The sequence below is a fragment of the Stegodyphus dumicola genome, chromosome 12, assembly GCF_044657685.1.
Source record: "Stegodyphus dumicola isolate Sdum_Otavi_A_Nest chromosome 12, ASM4465768v1".
In the NCBI taxonomy this organism is placed as follows: domain Eukaryota; kingdom Metazoa; phylum Arthropoda; class Arachnida; order Araneae; family Eresidae; genus Stegodyphus; species Stegodyphus dumicola.
In genome coordinates this window covers 21,715,551-21,741,379 of record NC_140779.1, presented here as the reverse complement: position 1 = coordinate 21,741,379, position 25,829 = coordinate 21,715,551, and the positions used below count along the sequence as shown (strand labels likewise).

General features: G+C 35.0%; 1 long non-coding RNA gene across 2 annotated transcripts in view; it reads right to left on the bottom strand.

Annotated features, from left to right (window-relative positions):
• The window catches only part of LOC146993511 (uncharacterized), a 178,526-nt gene that overhangs the window by 141,810 nt on the left and 10,887 nt on the right, over nt 1-25,829 (bottom strand). For both annotated transcript variants that reach the window (XR_015038288.1, XR_015038289.1), the window contains exon 2: nt 2,889-2,949. This is a non-coding gene — a long non-coding RNA (uncharacterized LOC146993511). The remainder of the gene's footprint in view (nt 1-2,888; nt 2,950-25,829) is intronic.

The window sequence follows — 25,829 nt, the reverse complement described above, 5'->3', positions numbered from 1 at the left end:
CCTTCGTGGAGGACTTTCTAAGGGAAACTCGCTCGTATACACGTTACACATGGGGAAAACCACGAAAACGCCCATGCAGCCAGCCCATTCGCGGGATTCGAACCTCGGACCGAACTACCAGTGTTCAGAGACTTTACCGCTCGGCCGCTGGTGGGCGATAAATCCCTTAGAAAAATTTTCTTTAGAATTTTTTTACCCTGTCTTAAAAAATTATGTCTCCTCTTTGATGATAATAAAAATGAAACTCCTTTTATTGCAGTCATTTAAATACATCCAAGATTCATGTACTGTAACAATACTTTTCCATTTTTAACTTTTCATGAGAAAATATGAGTAAGAGTTTCATTAGTGATAATTTAAGAAAAATATTAATGACATTTTACGCCTTTTTACCTCATTCTCAGTCAAATATTAAATGCCACAAACATTATGCTAGATGTATCAAAATGTCAAATAGATGTGTACATGTAAAATTAGTAAATTGAAATAAATAGGTACTTTCGAATTATCTGCTCCCAGGTTTCAATATTCGGTGGAAGGTTTTTGAAGTATTTTCGCGTTTCTGTAGTATTTTTGTGTGTATACTATGCATATCAAGTTAGGATGAGAAGAAGAAGTAGAGTTACTTTCTGCCTTAACTTCATGGTATACACGAGGCAACACACCATCTCACATGCACCTAGTGTATTAGTGTATGTGCATTTACATGCTTTAAATTTAAATGGAGAGTATCTTTCAATGTAAAAATATAAATATTCGGCATACAGTTTTTTATATTTTCCCGCATAAATTTTTCTTTTAAAAATTGTTTATTTTTTATTTTTTTTATTATTTGTTTATTTATTTACAGACTATAAATTTTACGACGTAAAGATAGCTTAACAAATATTTATCGCCAATTTATAAAGTCAACAATGCGTTGAAAACTTTTCGTGGGGGCGTGAATAATCAGAAAGTGCCAATAAAGGTATAACAATTATCTGAAATTTTTTCAACGCTGGAATTTTGCCTAAAATTATTTTATTTTTTAACAAACACTTTTTAAATTAATATTGTATATCTTTTCCATGTTTTGGTAATTTTTAACCATGTAACATAAAATTAGGCCTTAAAAAAACCAATCGTGCTCTCATGGATGCTCAGATATGAAACAAGAATGTATAATGTATAACAATTACTATAACTGGCAATAGGTTTTTGTCGCTTTCATGGTTGTTTCCAGTTTTCTGACTGAAATCAAGATTTATTGCACAGTGTGAGATCTATTATTATTGCTGTATCTACGGACCAATCAGGCTCATCATTTATTGCTTAAATACAAGCTGTTTTTCAGAGAATGTGCTAAGATAAAAATGAGTTTGTGAAATTAAGGCTTCTTCGAATGTTTAAGAATTCATTAAGCTGAGGTAGTTTTTTGTCGATATCTTTTCTTTCTTACCTTTCGCTAACCGATACGCAGACGTAAAGGAGTTTATTTTTTCTGTCCAAAAGTTCCATAGCGGGTTTTCAGCGAATAAACCCGAATTAGGTTCTTCACAATCCGTCTTTACTGCTTTTAAGATGCTGTCTGCCAGTCTGTGTGCATATGTGTGACAATGATTTTGTCCACTATATCTCCTATTTCAAATTTCCAAAAATATCCATTTTCCATATTTAAGCTTTTTGCATTCATGTAAAGAATTGATTAGATTTTGGGTATAATTGGACGACCGGAAGTTGTACTTGAATCCCTAACAGTTCTAATGGGCAACAGGAAGTGGTACTTGAATCCCTAACAGTTTTAATGGACAGGAAGTGGTACTTGAATCCCTAACAGTTTTAATGGACAACAGGAAGTGGCACTTGGATCCCTAACAGTTTTAATGGACAACAGGAAGTGGCACTTGAATCCCTAACAGTTTTAATGGACAACAGGAAGTGGTACTTGAATCCCTAACAGTTTTAATGGACAACAGGAAGTGGTACTTGAATCCCTAACAGTTTTAATGGACAACAGGAAGTGGTACTTGAATCTCTAACAGTTTTAATGGACAACAGGAAGTGGTACTCTTGAAGCCCGTGACAGTTTTACAAGGATTAGTACAACATATTGGGGCATACATATAACGTAACACAGGGGTTTCCAACCATATGCCCGCCAATCGTTTTAACGTGTGCCCGCAGCTGTGCGATCACAATCAAAATGTTTTAGTTTACAATAAATTATTCTGCGTGAAATTTTTCTCATTTTTAATGAACTAGAAATTACGGCCAACACAGATAGCAGCACAAAGCGAAATGCGACCGATCTTTCTCATATGCATGTATTATTAACTCTATACAGCTCTAAATTCACCTTGGAAAAGTGAATGGTGCTCGCCGTCCAACAGATATTCTAGAATGTGCTCTAAGGGGAAAAAAAGTTGGGAATTCCTGACATGACATATTGTAGTCGAACAATTAAAACAAAATCGTCGTTTATTCCGCAGAAAAATCCCGACTTCTGAAGGGGAACCCCCAATAATCTCTCTGTACCCCCAACAATTCATAACGATCGCGTTTCGCCTATTCGAATTTCTGAACAAAATCCCTGTTCCAATTTTAAATTTGCTGCTCAGTTTTATAAAATACCTGAATTTAACTCTTGAATAATTTCAGAAATGTGAAAAAATTCACCGAAGCGATAATTTTAGGCAATTAATTTAAAAAATAAATGGAAATAACAATAGTATTTATTCAGCACAATACCTTAAATTAAAAATAAAAATAAATGAAAAATAAATATAAAAAAGAACGAATGAAATAAAAATTAGGAAGCAAACGAAATAAAAGAAATATACAAATAAAAGGCTTACAAACAGTGGGTTTTTATTTATTAATAGACCAAAATAATTGTAAATTTTACTTACATTTTATCGTAACCAAACGTGATTTCAAAATGGCGCGTTCAAAGCAACATCTTTGATGCCACTATAAAAATATAGAATTAAAAATATATAAAATATGTTTAAAATTAAAAATTTATATATTGCCAGTCAGGACTTTTTCAGAGAACTTAAATTATCAATTAAATGCTAAAAGATAACAAAATCTCTACATATAATAAAAGAAAGAGTCTGCGTGTGTGTGTCTTTCGTTTGCGTTGCGCATAAGCTAATAGACCCACGGCTACAAAATTTGGTATGTAGGTGCATCTAGACAAGAGCCAGTGCACCTCGAAGCGATTTTTTCGAAATTCGAATTCGAATTTTTTTTATTTTATGTTTTGTAACGAAATCGCGTCATTTTGAGACATAATGAGCTATAGGAAAGCGAGATTTTACTCTACACCCTCCATTTTCACATCGTCATGAAACGTAGGCGCTTAGCTATTTTACGAACTTAAAATAAATTTCGTGTTTCAATAAATCGATTCAATACGAATTTATTTAACAAAGTGAGCTTAACACCTTTTCGACGGGATTTTTTCTAAAAAAGTTTATTTTTAAAAATGTCCATTTTCTTTTTCTTTGATTTTTGGACACGTTAAACTTTCATCCTTGCGACTGCTTTTACAAAAAGAATTTTGAAAAAATGATAATATTTTGTATTTTAAAAAAAAAATTAAATGAAGCTTCCGAGTACACTTCTCCCATCTCACATCTTTAAAAATGTGATTTTGGCAACAATTTTCCTTTCTTATTCTTGTTGATAGATTTTTGATGAAATCGCATCATTTTGAATAGTTTCATTATTTTAGAAATATGGGTTTGGCAACAATTTTTCATCGTATTTCTTATGTCACTGTTTTTAAGAGACTGGTATATTTCATTGTCATTTTTCAATATATATAATACATTTTATTGATTTTTTTATTGTTAAAGTTGTTATTCAGAGTAAAATTTTACGCGGAATGTTTTGTTTTTTGAATTTCTTTCATGTTATTTTTTGCTTATTTCACTGTTTGTAAGACATTAAAAAGTTTTGCATGATTTTTTTCTCTTCAAGGGAAGGTTGGTTAATTTTTTTATTAGGATAATTAATATTTGTATTAAGGGATATAGTTATTATATATTCATTATGATTAAGATAAAAATATTTTAATTTATTTGAAACTTATTTTACTAATAAAGTTATAATTAGGAATTTGAAGCTTGAAATTTTATTGTAATAAAAAATACCAGTATACCAATACAAAAAATCGGGAGAATGCTTTTGAAGAAATCTTGAGAATTTTCTTAACTATTAAAATACTTCTTAAATGTTAAATCACTACATATAATAAAAGAAAAAGTATGTGTGCCTTTCGTTCGTACTGCGCGTAAGCTAATAGACCCAGGGCTATAAAATTTGGTATATAGGTGCATCTAGACAAGAGCGATTTTTTTTTCAAAATTCGAATCAGATTTTTTTTTACTTCATATTTTCGAGTTTATCGCATCATTTTGAATAGTTTCATTCTTATAGAAATGTGGTTTTGGCACCAGTTTTACATTCAATTGTATACTGAACTGTTGACTGCTGAAAATCAGCACTGTTGCCACTTGGAAAAATGAAGGCGATAAGTCTGTGTAGTTTTTAAATTTAATGTTTGTCTTGGATACTAAACCTTTGTCGAGAGAGCGCAAAGAGAATTTGGTTAATTTATTTATTAGGATAATTAATTTATTAAGGGATATTGCTTATTTCATCGTAATTTTGTTATATGTAATACATATTTTTATGAAGTTGTTCTGCAGAGGAAAATTCTGCGCAGTTTTTAAATTTAACTTTTGGTATTCCCTTCAGGCATTTTTCCGGAATTGGACGACCGGAAGGGGTACTTGAATACCTAACAGTTTTAATGGACAACAGGAAGTGGTACTTGAATCCCTAACAGTTTTCCGAACAATGCGACATTATTGTTCGCGCCTGCGCACCTGTAATGTAATCCGCGCATGCGCATCTGTAATGTTGTGATCAAACGAGTTTGAGAACTGCCATCGATAAAGTACGAGGGCTGGTCACAGCTATGAGATAATGAGTGATTGTAATTAATTATGAGAATTAATAAAGTAAGAACCAGCGAATTTATTATAGTGCGTGTTATTTGGGATGAGACCCAAACAAAGGTGGCCTATTCGCACTCCGTCCTGAACGCTGCATCCCTTTGAAAGTTGGCCATCAGCACCACCGTTTAGAGTGGTGCATGGAGCATAAAACTGGACATCTCATCAATGGAGTCGTGTCCTCTTTACGGATGAGAGTAGTTTTAGTGACACAAGCGATTCTCAACGCCAGTTGATTTGGAGAGAGGTCGGGGCACGGTTTCATTCTAGTAACATCATGTAACAAGACCGTTACGATGGCCCTGGAGTTCTCGTCTAGGGAGGCATTATGCTGAACTGGCCGACAGAGCTCGACGTTTTCAACAGAGGATCTGTAACCGGAGATCACTATTGTCAGGATGAAATCCTTCCCCATGTGCACCTGTTCTGACGTGAGACTGGAGCAGACTTCCTTTTTATGGGTGACAATGCTCACCGGACTCCTGCTGTTCAGAAGCTACTGGAAAGTGAAGATATCACTCAAATGGATTGGCTAGTATACTCCCCTCATTTAAATCCCATAGAACAAATGTGGGATGCTTTGGGAAGACGCTATTGCATCTTCCGGAGAACAGCCAATAACTGAAACAGATACTGTTTGAGGAATGGGCAGTCTTACCTCAAGATCTATTGGACAATCTGGTGCTGAGTATGGAGAGACGGTGCGAAGCAACCATTGCAGTAAGGGAAGGGCATACCCTATACTAAGGAACATCTGCTTGTTGTTCTTCCTGTTGTACAGACAATTATGTGTAACGAAATTATGAGTTCAATAAAGCATGCTTTTGTTTGATTCCATACTGCATGCATTCTATTCATTTTTTCGCAACTGTGCTTTCATCATCGTTTAAATACAAAATACCGTTTCTCGTTTCTCTGAATTTCATGTCTCTCAGATGATTTCTCGTGGAATTATGGCAAAAAGAACACAAGTTTTGTACACAAGTGTACGTACGTATACGTACGTACAGACGCCACGAAAAAATCTCCTCTGAATCCCTTTTAAATTGGTTTTAGAATCCGTTTCGGGAAAAAGAGTTCTTTATTCTGTCCGATATCACGAAATAACTTCGTTAATTTGCATTCCGTAGATGTCAAAATGGATATTTTCGTTGAAATATGATACCTGGAATTTTTCGTGATTACAATACTTTCTTTACTTCGTACAAGGAATTAAACCTGATATCGAACAAGTAAAAAAAAGCCTTTTAATTATTTTCGAAACTCTTGAGCTGCTGAATGAGAAGTCCAAACGTGTTACAACTACATACTGAAAGGATCTATTGATGAAGTACCGTAAAATATCAACCAGCAGTAATTGGTTCTCCCCTCTTTGTCAAAATCTGTGATGTGCCTTAGAGAAAATAGGACGGACATATGGACACTCAAGAACCATAAATGCATTCGTCAAGCGCTCCACACTGTCCGATCAGCGGCGGCATTTACGATTATGATTAACCTCCGAAGTATTTGTCCTTCGCAGACTGGCAACGGCATTTAAATCGAAACAAATTCTCGGCCCGCCAACAGAAATAAACCGCTTTAACGCCACTTGTGCGCGCAATAAAATGAATATTTATGGCCGAGCCGGCGCGTAGGAGTTGTGCAGCATAATTATTAAATTTGATCACTTTGCTGTTTGCGGGGGAAGCTCGGAAAATGAAGCCTTGCTTCGAACAAGGGGCTTGGTTCTAATTAAAATATATGTAAATTTAGCGCACTCAGTCAACCGGAGAATATTTGACACCAGCGCCTATTTATATCTCATATCATAGCCACAGAAATGGAGGCTTCCCAAGGGATAGGCCGGTTTAGAAAGGCTTTGATAAATAGGCGGCCCGAAAGCCGAACAAACCTTTTCTTCATTATCTAAAGATGTATCTTGGAGTATTTATTACATTTAGAGAAGAGACTTTATGAATAATTTAAAGTGCTCAGTAGATGGGCAAGAGTAAGTGACAAATTTAACACATGAAGTGATTGGTTGGTTCACTCTCGAACGCGTGATGTTCGGCTGATGCGTTCCAAACTGGAAAGATAAAGAGATGGAGGTAATACAATTTTGTTATTCTTTCGGGGTAAGTATTCGTGACAGGAGCGTTAAAGTGTTTGCTGTTGATATTATTATTATTATTAGTTACAACATCGAAAATAAATTAATGTTTTGCATGACTACTCTCTTTATCTACAAATATTATGGCAAGGATGAGCATGGAATTTAGACTGGCGGAAGACTGTTAGTTGTTAAGTTTAATCTCTGGGCCCATGCGTATTTAATTACTTGAAGCCTACTTTATTGCACTCGGTAATATACGATCTGGAAACATTTTATAATTGCTAAGTTCTAACTTTTTCTTTGTCTATTATGCTAACTTACAAATTATAATTTTTGTGACTGAATATACCGGGTGGCCATAATTAAACTGACAGTGCTCACAGTGTTCTGTAGCGCGATCTATTTGCGAGAATGACGCCACATTTTGTAGGAAGATTAAACAAGACGGGGGACGAAGGGTTCCGCGAAAAAAAAATTAGTTCCAAAAGTCACCGCTAGGGGAATACTTGGCGCTGTGTAATAGAAAATAGAGGGTTAACAAATGCAAATTAATACGGAATAAAATTACCTTTTATTATGGATATGCCTTATGGAATATGGATATGCCTTACAGTACGGTATGGAAAATCTTACGAAAGATTATCAACTTCTATCCGTACAAGATCAGGCGTGTACAGGAATTATTGTACCCCGACCATGATAAGCGATTGACTTTTGCTCTCATCTTTCTTGCAAGAATAGAAGTGGATGATGCTTGGCCGTGGAAAATCTTATGGGAAGACGAGGCCCATTTTTACCTGAATGGAACTGTGAATACCCAGAACTGCCGAATTTGGGATGACAAATCACCACATGCAGTCACAGCAATTCCCTTACATTCACCAAAGGTAACTGTTTGGTGTGGGTTCACAGCGGAATTTATCGTAGGTCCATTCTTCTATGAGAACTTTACCCGGACAGAACCGGAAACCTGTTCTGTTACCGGAGAGAAATATCGCCACATGATGAACAGCTTTGTCATTCCGGCATTGCAGCAAAGACAATGCCTGGGGAAAATCATTTTCATGTACTCCACACGTTGCTGTACGGGTGCAACAGATTCTACGACAGAAATTCACAACAGAAAGAGTCATTAGCCCTACTTTCGAACTGCATGGCCACCTCGGTCGCCTGATCTTACCCCATGCGACTTCTGGCTATGCGGTTACCTCAAGTCCAAGGTCTATCAAGGAGTGGTCCATGACCTAGCTACGTTGAAGGATAACATATCACGGACTGTACGGGAGATTCCTGCAGACATGTTACTTTCTGCTGTTTTGCATACTGTGCACAAAATGCAATATGTGGTCCACAACAACGGCAGCCACATTGAACCTCATTTGAATGCAAAATAAAAGGTAATTTCCGTATTGATTTGCATTTGTTAACACTCTATTTTCTATTACACCGCGCCAAATATTCCCCTAGCGGTGACTTTTGGAACTAATTTTTTTTTTCACGCAATCCTTCGTCCCCCGTCTTGTTTAATCTTCCTACAAAATGTGGCGTCATTCTCGCAAATAGATCGCGCTACAAAACACTGTGAGCACTGTCAGCTTAATTATGGCCACCCGTTACCTATATTTGAATGCTGGCATATATAAATTTAATATTATCTCAAGTCGATATTTCAAGACGTGAAAAACGCGAGTTAAATTTCGTCAGTTGGCCCAGTAAAACGGGAGATATAGAACTATCCGCTCCCCCTTTTTTTTTGTGCAAGTTACGCATGAGGCATACAACACCAATATATAAATTTTTGGTGAAAACAAATGAAAAATGTTTTTCCGTAAATCGTGAGTTATTTTGTTATTGCACTAATCTTTATCATTGGAACAAATGATCCATACTTGCTATATAATGCATGAAAATAAATGCATCGGTGGTAGGCACAGAGGTCATGATCTCTACTTACTAGGCAAGAGTAAATGATGAAGACTGCCCCTTTCTATAAGTGCAAACGTGGAGATGATGGATTAAGTGATGAAATTACGGAAAAACATGCATCTCATTTAACATATGAGAAAATTAGATGTGTTAAGCAACTGAAAGGCCTAAACAAAAGCAAACCTCACAAGTAAACCTTCTCTCCTTTGATACCGGTTTTCCGGAAACCCATATATTTTCTGAAAACTTACGTCACGAGTAGAAAAGTGTGTATAGGTGAACATTCCCGTAATGGCGTCCCTATTTCTTGTATGTTTATGCATTGTCTGCTTCCGAAGTACCTGATGGTAAAGTCTTACAAAATGAATTAGTACCTGAAGGATGAACGGGAAAGATACACCCTCTGGATATTAATTTTTTCAGGCACTACAAAACTTTTGTTCGTTTCATAACGGACACAGTCATTATCGACACATATTTGACATCGCAGTAGTTTTCTTGCCCTGCAGTCCTTTCAGCTCAGCGCTCCTCGTTTCAAGAACCTGATTAAATATGGCCTTCTTACTGTTTATTTGATAAAATGCACATTAACTGTCTCTTGTAATAGATTTGGTTTGAAGACAACAACAAGTCACATTTTCAACATCCCATCGTATATTATTTCTTTTCAACGAGTTGTTTCTTCCTTTATATTGAAATCTCCACCTTCTTACCATAATATTAGTTCATATAAATACGTGAAACGAGCATTTTAGCGACTTTTGCTCTTATGTTTCCGACACTTTACCGATAAGTTGTGGGTTCTATAACTCCTAAACGCTTGCCCCTCTGTCCCTAAGTTTTCATAGTTTTTCTAGCTGTGACATAAGTTTTCAGAATATATATGTGTTGTCGGAAAACCGGTATCAAAGGTGAGAAGGGTTTGCTTGTCAGATGTTAAAGGCAGGGTTATAATACACTGCTGGCCACCGTAAATACATCACCCTGAAGGAAGCATGCAAATAACATGAAATTTACAACATGTATTAGCGGAGGTGAGATATGCAAACGATTAAAATTGCAGCGCAGACGCATATCAGGCGCGCCTGTGGCGCCACTTCAAAGCGCTATTTAAGGCTTGGAGTTTTCGACGATTTCGAATTCGGCAATTGTGTTTTTCTTGTGGTTAAAAAAAAAAAAAAGATCTATTATGCCTCGTAATAAACAGCGATCATCATTTGATCAAGTATCCAAGTTTGATAGAGGAAGGATAGTGGCCTACCGAGAGTGTGGATTATCTTTCAAGGAAATCAGTAGTCGTGTTGGACGAAACCAAACAACTGTAATGCGGATATGTGACCGTTGGATGCAGGAGGGTACGACGGACCGACGTGTTCGATCGCATCCACCTCAGTGCACCACTTCACGTGATGACAGAAACATTGTGCGCATGGCAGTGACAGATGGCTCAGTCACATCACGAACCATAGCACAGCACATTCAGTCTCTAACGCATCATCCAGTGTCTGCGCGTACCATTCGACAGCATAGTGGTCTGTCCGCAAGACGTCCATTGTTTCATCTACCCTTGACAGAGAACCGCAGACGTCTCCGCCACCAATGTTACGAAGAAAGAAGGATGTGGACGGCAGATTGGAATGAAATTATCTTTACTGACGAATCACGCTTCTGCCTGCAACAGCACGATGGTCGAATTCGAGTCTGGAGACACCGTGGAGAGAGGATGTTGAACAGCTGCGTTATGCACCGCCCCACTGGTCCTGCACCGGGTGTTATGATATATGGCGGTATTGGATATCACTCTTGCACTCCTCTAGTACGCATTGCCGGTATTTCAAACAGCCTGCGCTACATCTCCGAGGTGTTGGAGCCAGTTGTCCTTCTTTACATTTAGGGCTTGCCCACAGCCATATTTCAACAGGATAATGCGCGACCACACGTGGCACGCATTGTCCAAGGGTTCTGCGTCAATCGCCAGATTGAATTGCTTCCCTGGCCGGCTCGCTCTCCGGATGTTTAGCCGATAGAAAACATGTGGTCCATGATTGCTGAACAATTGACTCAGATTACATCCCAAGCTGCCATTCCAGATCAACTTTGGCAACGTGTGGAAGCTGCTTGGTCTGCTGTACCCCAAGAACAAATCCAAAGTCTCTTTGAATTAATTCCGAGGCGCGTGGCAGCGGTGATCTCCAACAATGGCGGCTACTTTGGCTACTGATTCTGGAAGGAACTAAACTTCACAGAAGTCTATAAATTTAAGCATTTGATACTTGGTCAACATGTTATCTACTAAATAAATTTTGTTGCGACATCTCTTGTCTTTCTTTGAGTGGCCAGCAGTGTAATTAGCATTCTTAGCAGTAAATGTTCTTAGCTATTATGAATTTAAAGAGACTTACAGGCAGAATAACTCTTTCTGCATTCAAGAAAGCGGTCAGCACGCTCGACGCGGATTTGAGAGGTCCATGATTCGAGCCCCGGTGAGGGCATTGCTCATTTTTCATGTATCCTGGTTTCGAAATAACTTAATGTCTCTACTAAAAGGGTGTTGAATGGTGATTCTCCACACCCAGGATTTGGCGATTGGGTCCCCTAAAATCCCAGTCGCCCTTTAAAAGGGGGAGTATATAAGGTATTTCTCCAGCCTTCTTAGCATGCCTTCTTAGTGTAGTGGCCTACACGCTGGGCGCGTATTTCAAAGGTCCGTGGTTCGATTCTCGGTGAGGGTGTTGCTCATTTTTCATCTTCAATGCTTTCAAAATATACCTAATGTCTCTACAAGTTTAGGTAAAATATTTTTGTAAATACAATGAAAATGGTCTAAAAATCTGCAAGCAGTGTCTGTAAAATGTATTTTTGTATATTCTAGTAATGTGTAGATAAAATTAGGTTTAACAGTGCTGGTTATTACTGAAATTATTTCAATGCTTTTTTTTTTTATCGCAGATTTAGAGTTTAAATGTAGACTTAGAGTTAAGACTTAGAGTTTAAATGAAAAATAATTTTGATGCCTTTCTAATTTTCAGTTTTACTATTATTCATGAGGCCCACAAAGGGGGGGGCACTTTCTTTTTATCATAACTGATTAATAAAGAGAGATAAGAAACAGAAAATATTAAGAGACTAAGTAATTATCATGATAAGTAATAAACAATTTGGGAATAAATTTTACTAGCTTCTGGATGAAATATAAACTCATTTCGCTTCTGTTATAGAGAATATTCTGTATAATGTTCTTTTTTTTTCAGAAATATAAATACTTCTTAAGAACATACATTCAATAAAAGACATTAATTAGCATATTTTTACGTTCTAATAAATTACATTCGTTTTCTCTGATTTTAATTATCATTTCTTTCTTTTCTGAGGGAAAAAATACAGCGCATATAAACCTTTAGTTCATTTTTATGGCAACATTTTAATTGTTCGAATGGGAGTGGCCTTTATAGCGATTTTCGCGAGAGCCTAATCATTAAACGACAAAAAATTTATTCTACCACTACATTCCCTCGAGGAAAGCTTTCATGAAAAATGTATTTTAATTATGACAAAAAAGCTCTTTAATATTCAAAATTTAGGAAATCCTTAGAGCGATTTAAAATTTTAATACCTTTGCCAGCCAACAATTAATAAAATAAGCCGATTTATATTATTATTGGTTTTATGCGTATGAAGTTATTCCATAAATTGACAACTTTTTTCAGTAATTAATTTTCGGACTGTAATTAACATTTTATATGAAGAGTAGAATATAATTTCTTTGTTGCATTGAGGACGATAAAAATTTTGGGTACACATAAATTATCACTTTTTTTCCTTATTACTCACTTTTCCTTATGACAATCGTGATAGTTAACTAATCAAATTATTCACAATCATTAGCAACATCATTCAAATGAATAACTTTATCATTCCAAGGAATGATGCTATTAGCTAACATCAAAGAAAAGTAAAATATACAATAAAAACATTTTCAATGAAAGTTACAATGACGTTTTCAATGAAAATGTTTTAATTTCATTTTCATTGTCATTCTCATTTTATTTTATTAAACGCTCTTTTTTAAATTCTTCTTATTTTCTTGGTCGAATGCAAGACAAATAGTGGGGTGACAAGAATACAGGGTTATTATAAATAAATTAAAAATTTAAAAAGTCTAAAAAAAATCTGAAAGGTTTCAGATTTTAAATTTACGTCCTAGAGGGGCGTTTTTTTAACTTTTTGTGTTTTGCCTTTATTTATTAAATATAATGTTTTTTGCACTTAAACCATAAAATTAAGTTCAAGAGTAATATCGCAAAATAATTCTAACTTCAGCATATCTTTATAATTTCCGATATGCAGACTCACGCTCTGGAGATAAAAATTAAAAATATTTTTTCTGTAGAACGTTGCATTTCTCGCTTTGAAATCGTTAAGTTTTTTAATTAAAAATTCTCTGAAACGTTACGAAATATGAAATCGATAATAAAAAAAAAAATTAAAATTAAAATTAGGGATTCCACATGCCCATATTCTATGGAAGATTACGCTAATTATATTTTGATGGCTCTAGGTACCGTTGTTCTATCGCAATGCGAGAAACATACATACATTTATGCAGATTCTTCATTATTTAATTCCTTTAAATATAATACAGGGCGTAATATTTGGTGGCAATAGTTTGAAAAGGGAAACGGACATTCAGAATGATTCGACGCAAAATTGCAAAACGAAAACAATAGTTCCTCAGGGACAAAGCCCCTTTGTACTAATAAATAAAAAAAAAAATCTAAAGGCTTTCAGACTTTATATTACGCCCAAAGGGGCGTTTTTAACGTTCTGTGTGTTACCTTTATTTACTAAATATCATGTTCTTTGATATTAATATTGAAAATATTAATATATTTTTAGATAACGAGTATATGTCCGATACTCGCGAGCTTGAGATAATTATGTTTTTTTTTTTTTTTTTTTTTTTTGTTTTGTTTCCTACAGTGTTGCTATTGCTCACTTTGAAATCGGTGAGTTTAAGACACAATAACACGCCGAATAAATACTAATTCAGAAGTCAAACAACAAAAATCAGCGTTATATTTACAAAATTTTCACAGGACTAGTTTCGATGGTTTTACCGAACCACCATCTTCAGCTGCAAAACCGCAAATGAACAAGATAGGAAATAAAAAAAATCATCCATTGGAGAACTGTATTTTCTAGAGGCATTTCACATTCATAAAAATCTTTCTGTTCTAGTTAACGATCCTAATTCCAATCCAAATTTGCCTTCGGCCTTTAAAGGAATTATGTTTTAGTTCTGGTTTCACCAACAGATGGCGCCACTTGCTTATTCTTGTCCAGGCTTTCTTATCTTATCTAATCATTATCTCCTATCTTGTTCATTTGCAGTTTTGCAGCTGAAGATGGTGGTTCGGTAAAACCATCGAAACTAGTCCTGTGAAAATTTTGTAAATATAACGCTGATTTTTGTTGTTTGACTTCTGAATTAGTATCGTTGAGTTTGTTAATCAAAAATTCGTTAAAGTTTAACAAAATATGAAAAAGATAATAAAACAAATTCCAAATTCGGTATTCCAGGTGCCTATATTCGGGTGGAGGACTACGTTATTCAAAATTTGATGCTTCTACCGTTGTTTTTTCACAGTGCGAGAAACTTACATACATTCATGCAGATTCTTTATTATTTAATTTCTTTAAATATAATGCAGGGATGTAATATTTGGTGCCAACAATCTGAAAAGTAAAAGGCCGTTTTTAGTGAAGCAACGCAAAATGAAATTAATAGCCCTTCTGGGCTACCACCCTTTGGGCTAAAAATATTTCTAAGTTCTTTCTGAGATTTGTGAGAAGAATTGTATTGGAGTTAAAAAAGTGTAATTTTTGCAGGGATTTTATTGATTTACCCCATACGAGTAAAAGGCGCCATTTTTACAACCATTTAAAGTTTTCTGAAAGCCTCTTGTCCAAGTAAGCTGCATTTCCTGGGAAGCTTTCGTAGTGATGCGTTCATCACTTTTTATTTACTTCCGGGATCAATCAAGTAATTTTCAGAAATTCCTTTTTTTCATTATTGGGATTAAAATTATAAAACCTTTCGTCTGGAATAAAGCCGGATTAGTAAGATGTTTTGTGTTTAACACCAGCTATTTTTCTTGTAACATGTAAATGATGTTTAACTGTAAGCATTTTATTGGCTTTAAAAGAATATCTTATGTGACACGTCCACGAGATTCTTCTTGTTCATGATCACGGACATAATTCCATTATCGTTGTTGATCCTTAATTCCACCGATGACAGGACGAACAAGTTACTTCCTGCTCCGCAGTGAAGAAGAACAAAACTCCAAAAATCTGCTCTTATCCCTCAGTACTTTCTTTCATTTTTAACGCCTTATCCCACAAAAGAAGCAGCAGCCATCTTCTTCTCTTCAGGAAAGATGCCAGATTATATCTCCATTCAACGCTCAAGAAGACTCTCTCTGACTTTGACGTCCGCCATGCGATAATGATTACGGTAAAGAAGAAAACTTCACCGCAGTTTTCCCTCTGTTATCGTTTAATTAACGACCGTTACCCCCGGGGCGGCATTTCTGAAAGGACTTTGCACAGTTTTCTCTTCTCTTGCTTTTGCTCCTTTTTTTTTTTTTTTTTTTTTTGCTGCTCCACTTTCTGCCTCTTGCTCTCATATACCTCTTTTGTTTTAGTTTGGCTGGCGTTGTGAATAATTACTAAGTCATTTCCGTCGTCGGGCGTTTACGCAGCGAGAAGAGGGGCGGCGGTCGATATTTTCCTTTTATGATGATTGGCAGGTGATTTCAAAAAGTGGAGGGGATAATTTAGTTGCTTCGTGCGCGAGATATTTCTGTCGCGCCTGATACATCTGCGCGCGCATGCAGAAGCAGTTTCCCCTGGATTATATGATCCCCCTTTCCTCAGTTAAGAAAAAAAGGATATGAAGAAAATTGAGACTGAACGGAAGTAGGAATAACTTCTCTTTCTTTGCATACCTGATCTTAGTGACTTAGAACCTCATTAATATCTCATCTTATCTTCTAATTATCTGATAATTCTAGTACTACACGTCTTTACCAAACATGCAGTCACATGACCTATAAATTTAAAAATACAAAACTACTGAGAAACATCAATTGATTTTAAACAGAAAGTGGCTGTCTTGAACGTTTTACAGCAGCTTCTTGAAAGAGACCAAAGAATTTTCAACTATTATTTATCATTTAAATTTTGTATGTATTTGGTTATGCTATTTTGTTGTTTCTGCTCTAATTAGTCCAAACGGCGTTAGCCCAGAAGGGCTGTTAGTTTCATTTTGGAGTTTCGCGTTGGTTCACTATAAAAGTCTGAATCACTTTTTAAAATATTGCCACCAAATATTAGAGCCTCGCATTCTATTTAAAGAAATCAAATAATGAAGAATCTGCATGAATGTTTGTATGTTTTTCGCACACGAAAAAACAACGGTTTCTAGAGACATCCAGTTCTGAATAACGTAGTCCTCCATTCGAATAAAGCCCAAATTTGGTTATCTGGGAGCCAAAAATAAAGAATGTTTGATTAACAAACTCAATGATTACAAAAAATTATTTTTATCTGCAGCGCGAAACTGTGTATCGGAAATTCTAAAGATATGCTCTTTTAAAATTATTTTTTGATATCGCTGTTGAATTGAATTTTATGGTTTGAGTACGTAGAACATGATATTTAATAAACAAAGATAACACACAAATGTTAAAAAACCCTCCTTTAGGCGTAATGTAAAATCTGAAAGCTTTCAGATTTTTTTTAGCTTTTTTACTTCCTTGTACGAAGTAAAAAGGAAGTGTTCTAATAGCGAAAAAATTCAGGCAGCATATTTCAACGAAAATATCCGTTTTGACCGCTATCGAATGCAATTTAACGATGTTTTTGCCTGATCTCTGTACTTAAGGACAGAATAAAAGACTCGTTTCCTCCAAAAAAATTATAAAAATGCTGTAAAATTAATTCTGAACAGAATTTTTTGTGGCGTCTGTACGAACGTATGTACGCATGTGCATATCTCGCATAACTCAAAAACGAGTAGCTTCAGAACGTTGAAATTTTGTATATAGCACTGCTATAACATGTACATGTGCCCCTCGTATTTTGGTTGCGATCGGCCGCACCAAACGTATATAAATATATTTATATATATATCCACTCTGTTACCCGGCTCAGTGATCTCAGTTTCTTTACTCTTATATGTTTGTAAATTGTACATTTTTTGCTTTAAAAAATGATTGTATTATGTTGTTTTTATCTTCCGGTTAAGGTTTTTCTGCCTTTAGTAAATCTGTATGCAATATTTTTAGAATTATCAACAATTTTAAAGTTGTGTAAGTGCCGCTAAGCCTTTTTTTAATGGCGGCCATTGATGTTTACATTTGAAACAGGAGACTAGTGGATTTGTTGCCAATCTAGAGAAACTTAGCTTCGCAACAACAAAGATAACGCTTTCATTTATTATTGCCCATTAAATCATGCTTAATCCTTTCTGGAATTTTTTCGAGGAAATAAGTGTTTGAGATTTAATTCGTAATTTTTAATACATATATTTTTAGTTTTTATGTATTTTTGTCTTGTCGCGAAGTGAGAACTGAATTAATTGAATGAGAAATACTCAATCGTCTGTGAAAAACTGTTTCTTTTCGTTTTGTTTGCTTAATTTATTTTATACATCATTCTAGCTTTATTATAGTATTTGAATAGAACATGTGGCAACGATTAGATAATTCTTTAAACGATATACATTTTGTGCATTCTGAGTTATAATATGAATGAAATATAATACTATTAAGTAAACCTAGCGCCAGAGTGTCGCTATGGTAAACAAAGTGAATTTTAAAGAATGCATTTATTCTATTGTGGTTTATGCGCTGTCGGCGAAGTAAATTTAATTCAATCTAATAAGTTTAAATAAAATGCAAGAAAAAATGCGTATAATTTAATATTCCGTACAAGGAAATCATGTAGTGTACACATCAGATTTTTTAATATTGTTTACGTGTTAGTAAATGTGTATGTACATACGCAATGAAATCAAATTTAGATGATATAATATTACAGAAACATGGATAGCGTAGATACGTAGAAACATTGATCGCGTAATAAAGTAAATTGTAGATCCATAATGACGAGGAAGTCGGAAGTGGAGGCAGATTAAATCTTCAATTTTATTTCAGTAAGCATGTTGCCGCCAGAAACAATCTGGCAGGCTTCTTGTATCTATTTCCAAATGTGTACATTTTTGATAACGTTGAAGTAGGAAGAAATAAGAAGAAAGAAAGTCCTGTTAACCGAAGTGTAGAAAGCAAGTACAGTTGTGTTCAGGATGAAATCTTAATTCAGAATAAGTTAATTTCGGTTCTCAATGCATTTGACTGAGTAATTAATTTTGCCGCAAAATTATTATTGTATGCTTGAGTTTTAGTTCCATTTACGTCACCAGCGTTTTGCAAAACTCATATGACACAGTGCCTGAAAGATCACGTTTTAAGCCCACCAGCGGCCGAGCGGTAAAAACGCTGAACACTGGTAGTTCGGACTGAGGTTCGAATTCCGTGAACGGGCTGGCTGCATGGGCGGTTTAGTGGTTTTCTCCATGTGTAACGTGTATACGATCCAGTTTCTCTTAGAAAGTCCTCCACGAAGGCATCCCTTCCTTTATGCAGATAGCCCTCGTGTGCTTTGCCATAATTGAATAATCCAATCCAATTCAGATTACTTTTTAGAATACAGAGGTGGTATACAAAATTAAAATTAACCATCAAGAGGCTATTGCTAATTTAAATTATATTTTATCTTTTACATATTTTTTAGCTTTCTTTTATATATATATATATATGCAAAATATAACAAAACACGATGGCTGTGCTATGAAATGATTGGCAATCTCAAAACTGACCATTCTAAATTTGGTGTTCTTCCCCTAAGCTTATTTGTTCTCCCAAATTCGAGATCATTCCATGTTACATAACGCTGCTATAAAAAGGAACTAAAACTAAAATTAACAAATCACAGCTTAGTTATACTTATGCACTTACTTAGTATAAATACTGCTTCGCAAACAACTACGTCACTCCGTTTCTGAACTTCTGCCTTGCAAACATCTCCACGCTGCTTATGCTTTTATGTCTAAGATGGTTACGTTGCACTTTTAAAGCCTGTGCACATAAAAATGATCGTATTTAACTATGATTGAATAAATATCTGCCAAAATAATTTCATATGTGTGATGATAAAATTGGTGATTCGTCAAATTTTGTTAGTTTCGTCTGTATGCCTTTACCCTCAGCCATGACGACTATCGAAAGTTAAAAGTACCGGTGTCTTCTACGCAATTGAAATATTACATTTATTATATATACAGTGGCGGCCAAAATTGTAGACACTTTTGGAAATTTATGTTTTTGAACTTTGTATGCTTATAGAAAACGTTACGTTTCACAAAATGCAAACTTGTATATATCATTTTAAAGAGAATTTATTACTGAATTCAATACAAAACATAAAATTCAATTATTTGCAATACGAAAAAAGTTAAACGATAATAGTTATTGATATACATTAGATAGTGATGACTGCAGTGAGTTATCAGTACTTAGTAGGGTACCCTTTATTTTTGATTACAGCTTCACATCGACGTTTCATTGAGCTGACAAGAGTTTTAAGCTCTTCTTTCGTTATTACATGATGCCAGGAAACAATTATAGCCTCAATTAGTTCCCTTTTATTTGATGGGCGCCTCATTCGGATAAGAGTTTTCAAACGGTGCCACAAATTTTCGATAGGATTGAGGTCAGGACTGTTTCCTGGCCATGACAACAATTTAATGCTCTTTGTACGAAACCACTCTTTCGATATTTTGGCCGTGTGGCAAGGAGCAGAATCCTGCTGAAAAATAAACGAAGCATTGTTGGGAAAGAGATCTCTGATGGAAAGTAGAAGTTTTGGTTCTAGAATAGAGTCAATGTATTTTCTGGCATTCAGTGTCCCATCGATGACATGAAGGCGACCAATACCATCCTAATAATACTAAGTATTATTAATACTAGTATTAATAATACTTAGTATTATTAGTTATTAGTTATAGTTAAAGTAGTATTAATACTAGTATTAATAATACTAACTGGGTTCTTCACAGTTGCTTGAATGCAGTCAGGATGTAGCTCTTCTCCTATTCGACGTTTTGCATATTTTCCCCCAACACTACCGAATAACGATATCTTAGTTTGATCACTCCATATAACTTGTGACCACTGATCATCTGTCCAATTAATGTGTTCCTTTGCCCAATGTAGTCCTTTTTCTCGTTGCTGAAAATTAAGATAAGGCTTTTTTCGTGGAATTCTACCTCTCACTCCAACATCTGTTAATCGTCTCCTGATTGTTCTTGAACAGACAGAAACACCAGCATCATTCAGATCACTTCTGATGGCCGCTGATGACATTTCTCTATCTTGGAGACAGAGTCTTTGTATTCTTCTGTCATCAATAGATGTGGTGCACCTTTTTCGGCCTTTCCCTTCTTTGTTTTTTATTGAATTTGTCTCATGATATCGTAAACAGAGCTTTCGGACTCCAGATGTAGTCACTGAACCACCCACCTGTCTTGCAATTTCAGCATAGGAAAGACTACTTTCTCGTAACACAATAATATTACATCTCTTTCTAGGTGTCCAATTTACTCTTTTATTTGATGATATTGCTTCTTGACTAAATATTAAAAATTTTTACAAAAATTCCTACTTGTAATTGCAGTGTATAAGAAACAGGTCCTCCTTCTACGGAACAAAGCAAAATAATGAATTGTTTCAAGTATAAACATGATGTCAGCTTCTACTGGCAGTTACTAGCATTTGATTGGTTCTCAGAACAAGAACAGTGATTGGCCAGGAAAGCTAGACATTACAAACCACTTAATAACTGTGTTTTTTATTTATATTAAAGTACATATAACTTTTTTGTACTGCAAATAATTGAATTTTTTGTTTTGTATTGAATTCGGTAATAAACTCTCTTTAAACTGATATATACAAGTTTGCATTTTGCGAAACGTAACATTTTCTATAAGCATACAAAGTTCAGAAACATAAAAATTTCCAAAAGTGTCCACAATTTTGGCCACCACTGTATATGTGTGTATGTAAGTACGCGTATATCGCTTCCTAGATTTTTATAAGCTTCATCATATTTCTTAAAGAGAATCTCAATGCTGATTCCATTTTTAAGCCGTTTCTTTATCTTACATTTTCAGAACTGAATTACATTTATAGATTGTTTTATATGATTATAGCTGAAAATACAGTCAGGTTATAACTCTAATAAGTGTAGATTAATGTCATGCATTATGTATGTGTAGTCTAATGTCATGTGAAGTGTAAAGTATGTATGTACTAATTCATGCAAGTATTATTGTATAAGTTTAATGTCATGTCATATATCATGTATGTAATGTTATGTTTCATGTATGCATTATGGCCTATGAACACCCAGGTCAACCATTAATATAAGAATCTGTACAGAACCAATGTCAAACTGGAATAGCCCTTGTATGGCCATGTAAACTTTTTCATGAAGGCTCAGTAACTCCCGGTGCACCTTTGTGGGACCCCAGGGAGTTCTTGTATCTATAAAGGGGAAGGCGTGGGACATATGCCTGTTTACCTCAGTTAAACACCAGGCGTCCCCGTCCTCCGTCACCTGTCACCTGTAATTGCAACCATACTCGACGCGTATTCGAGAGGTTTATGCTTCAAGTCCAGGCAAGGGCACTGCACATTGTTTACATCTTCTGCTTCAAAATAACCTAATGGTTCTACAAAGTTTTTAAGTCTATTTTTCAAGACATCAAATGTAATACACTGACTACCAATAAGTATTTGGGCACCTATGCAAATGACGATATCTGCAGTCCTAAGGTACGTCACGGACTTCGCCGGTATATATCGTGTAGGAAACAGCAAAGCACTTGCAGTTCCCTCATGAACGGCTCTGAAAAGCTGAGTAAGTTAGCTGTATATTATTTTCTCTTAACCAGAATAAGACATAGTTTCCTCTCTAAGATCTTTCACAAATGCGCTAGTTCTAAAAGAGGCAGTTCTCGGATACTTTATCAAAATTAAAATACATAAATATATTATGCATCAAAAGCACTCTTTCCTCGGCATACAGTATTTGAGAGTTTATAACATCAAATTAGCTCCCTTTCCCTTATCTGTTAATTTATCACCTTCGTTTTAAAACAGCCTTTAAAATCTCCAGTTTTACAGTCTGAATAAAGAATTATCCACTGTTAAAGTCATCGTAACAAAATGCTTTTTGTTTTGAACGTTTTCAATTTTGAGAAAAAAGAAAACGTTTTTGTTACTAGAGACTACCGAGAAAAGAAAACAAGTTTGTCGAAATGCTTTTTTACTTAACTAAAAATTCGCTTACGCCAAGAAAAGCACTGTCATGAAAGACAATCTAGAAATAGTTTTTCCTTCTCGCAGTATTATATTTCTTCTTCAAAATCACCACGTAAGACGTTTTCTCTGACAATTTATCGCTCTGTCGTGAATGTTAGGTGAATAATGGAAGAGTTGTCGGAAATTCTGAATAAAATCCTTTTTCTTCTGAAATTCCTATCTGCCTGTAAAGATCCCTTCTTTAAACCATCTTAAAAGGAGACTTTACTGTAGTTTTTGAGTATATTTATGGTAATGATAATTAATATTACTTCAGTACATCTTTTGACGAAAAATCAGCAATGCCTCAACACATAGAATTTGTTTGTTTGTTTATTAAGGGGCCTCATACACCTTAAACTCCTCATGATCTTCGAATATGTGACTATTGCAGGAATTGGAATATTTTATTTATTTTAAAAGCACTTACTTCCAACCTTTTACAACTGACTACATAATACAGCTGCTTTGGAAACTAGTAACCAGAAAGTTTGTGTTGCCACAAATATTTTTGTAATTTAATCCTCTTTGAGACAAAATATTTCGCCATGTTTCCACCTTGCGCGCATGATATTTTAAAAATGGCTAATGGTACGTACTTGAAATCGGATGGAATTCTTTATATGGGCACTATTTCCTAACTGAACCAAAAGTATGATAAATATTTTAATACTGAAAAATTTTGTGAACGAAAACATTACAAATTTTTTTAATAAAATACATTCTATAACCTCAACACCAAATAAAATAAAAATTTAACAAGAAATTTTTAGAATTTTAGGTTCACAGTAGTTTCCAAATGTTTTAAACTGTGCGCGCAAGGTGGAAACATGACGAAAAATGTTGCCAAAAAGCGGATTAAATTATAAAAATATTTGTGGCAACATGAACTTTCTGATGACTATTTCAGAAAGCAGCTATATTATGTAGTCAGCTGTGAAAAGTTGGAAGTGATTGCTTTTAAAATAAATAAGTTATGCCAATTCTTGCAACAGTCACCTATTCGAAGATCTTATGGGTTTTAAGGTGTATGAGTCCCCTTAAAAGACTTATTATGTTAGACGAAGTAGGAAACAGAATTTGTGCAGTGCTTTCACTGATATTCAAACTTCGAGCCTCTTGATTGCCCAACGAGATGTATTTCCAGTGACATGATAAAGGCATGCTCTAAAGAAGGGTAAACTTTTTACAATCTCCGGTATTTAAAGGGCGACTGGGAAGGACGGGACCCCAGTCACCAAATCCAGGTAGTGACGAATGATCGTCTACTGTATTTTAGTTCGGGCGCCACTACTAGAGTTTTTATGTAATTTATTGCAGCATCCACTGTGAAATAAAGCAGAAAACATACATATACATTTATGCAGATTCTTCATTATTTAATTTCTTTAAATATAGGACAGGACGATAATATATGGTGACAACGATTTGAAAAGTGATACAGCCTTTTAAAGCTTTCGACTCAAAATGCCAAAACGAAATTAAAAGTCCTTCTGGGCAAATTGCCCATTTGGACTAAAAAAAAAGAATGTTAGGAGGAGTGAATGCAGACTGATCGACTGCGATCTGAGCGGGAGACCCTTTAGACCCTTAAGAAAGCCTTATGTACAAACATTAAAATCTGAAATCTTTCAGTTTTTCTTAAATATATATTTTAACAATTTTGTGCGCACGATGTGTGTTTCTTTGTATGACTCCCAAGTAGCTATTCTAGCTATTAAAAATCCCTTACTTTCCTCTCCATTGATATCCGACATAAATTCTCTTCTTGGCAAAATTCCAAACTACAAAATTCAAATTTCATGGATCAAAGGACATAGTGACCATTTTGGTAAAGCTCAGGCAGATGAACTAGCCAAAGAAGAAGTTATTAATCAAGATGGTACTGAAATCATCATTCCGTGGCCTCGCTCAAATTTCAAGTACCAATTAAAACAACTTGCTTCAAAATCTTGGCAGGATTTGTGGAACAATACTCCACAGGGAAGACGCACATATAACTTGATCTCCAATGTAAGCTTCGCATCTCTGAACTCGAATCCTTCACTAAATTACTTTATAACAGGGCATGGACCCTTCCCCACATATTTCTACGCAAGAAATTTGGCAAATTCTGATATCTGTTTATGTGGGGAACAGGGAACTCCTGATCATTACACTTTCTCATGCCCCTTAACTGAGAATATTCACATAAAATCCCCAAGAACTGATCTCCTGGCATTCCAAAGGTTTTTAATTAAAGATAAACATCAATATCCAAAGTTTCAGAAAATTATGCAACGACTATCTTCCTACGGCCTAGATCTCTGTCAAGTGTAAGTCCACATACAGTTGAAACTTAGTGAACTTTTACATGCTGTGATTATGAACAAAATGGCTCCGCTCGTGAACTTTATAAACTGCAATAACCCAATATATCTGAAATAACCCATGGACACCCACCTCTTTAGCATTATTATTACAATTCATTTTAACATTGTGTTGCCAGTACTATTTACAATTATCTCATTATGTTTATTTGTTTATCAATTATGTTTATCTCCTATTTTTGTTGCACCAAATCAGATGTTCAATTTATGTTGTGAATCTCAAATTGTATTCCGACTATTTTGTAACCTATATATGCCCTACACCATTATTTTTAATAAATACTGGATGCGGGGCTTACAGTGCCATTGCACGATGCACCATAATAGGCAAACCCTAGACCCTTTGGAAAGCTTCAGTCTATGTAAATTCTTATAAAACTTGCAATTACCACCCACCCCTTTTTTTTTTTCAAAGAGTTAGTATGGGAAGGCATTACCAGTTGACCTATGGTACATCGCTGGTGTCCCCCATACTTTTACCTTTACCTTTACTTTTGTAGCAAGTTTTAAGACCGCCTGACGTAGTCTTCTTCCTAACAAGTTGATTATTCTACGCATGAACTTGTATTCTTTATATAATGATCAGAGTCTACGGAGAAATGAAAGAAAAACATAGATTTTCATGATGAAAGTAGTTATACTGTCTTGGAAAGTTCAGATTATTAAAACTTAAAACTCTTAACTACATTTAATATGTCCATGTGAAAATGGATCTTATTATATTCGAAGAAGATCTTATTTTAATTAGAAAAGACTTTTGGACTGTTTTAACAAGGAAACAAAGCGTACAAGACAGATTAAAAAGCAAAGACGACTGAATTATAATGCATTTGAGGAATAAAAGGCTGGAATTCCTTAGCAATACAATACTGAGTTCATTTTTAAACTGCAATTTAATTTTTCTTAGCTTAGAAGTTCTAACAAGCATGAATGAGTAAAACGTTTC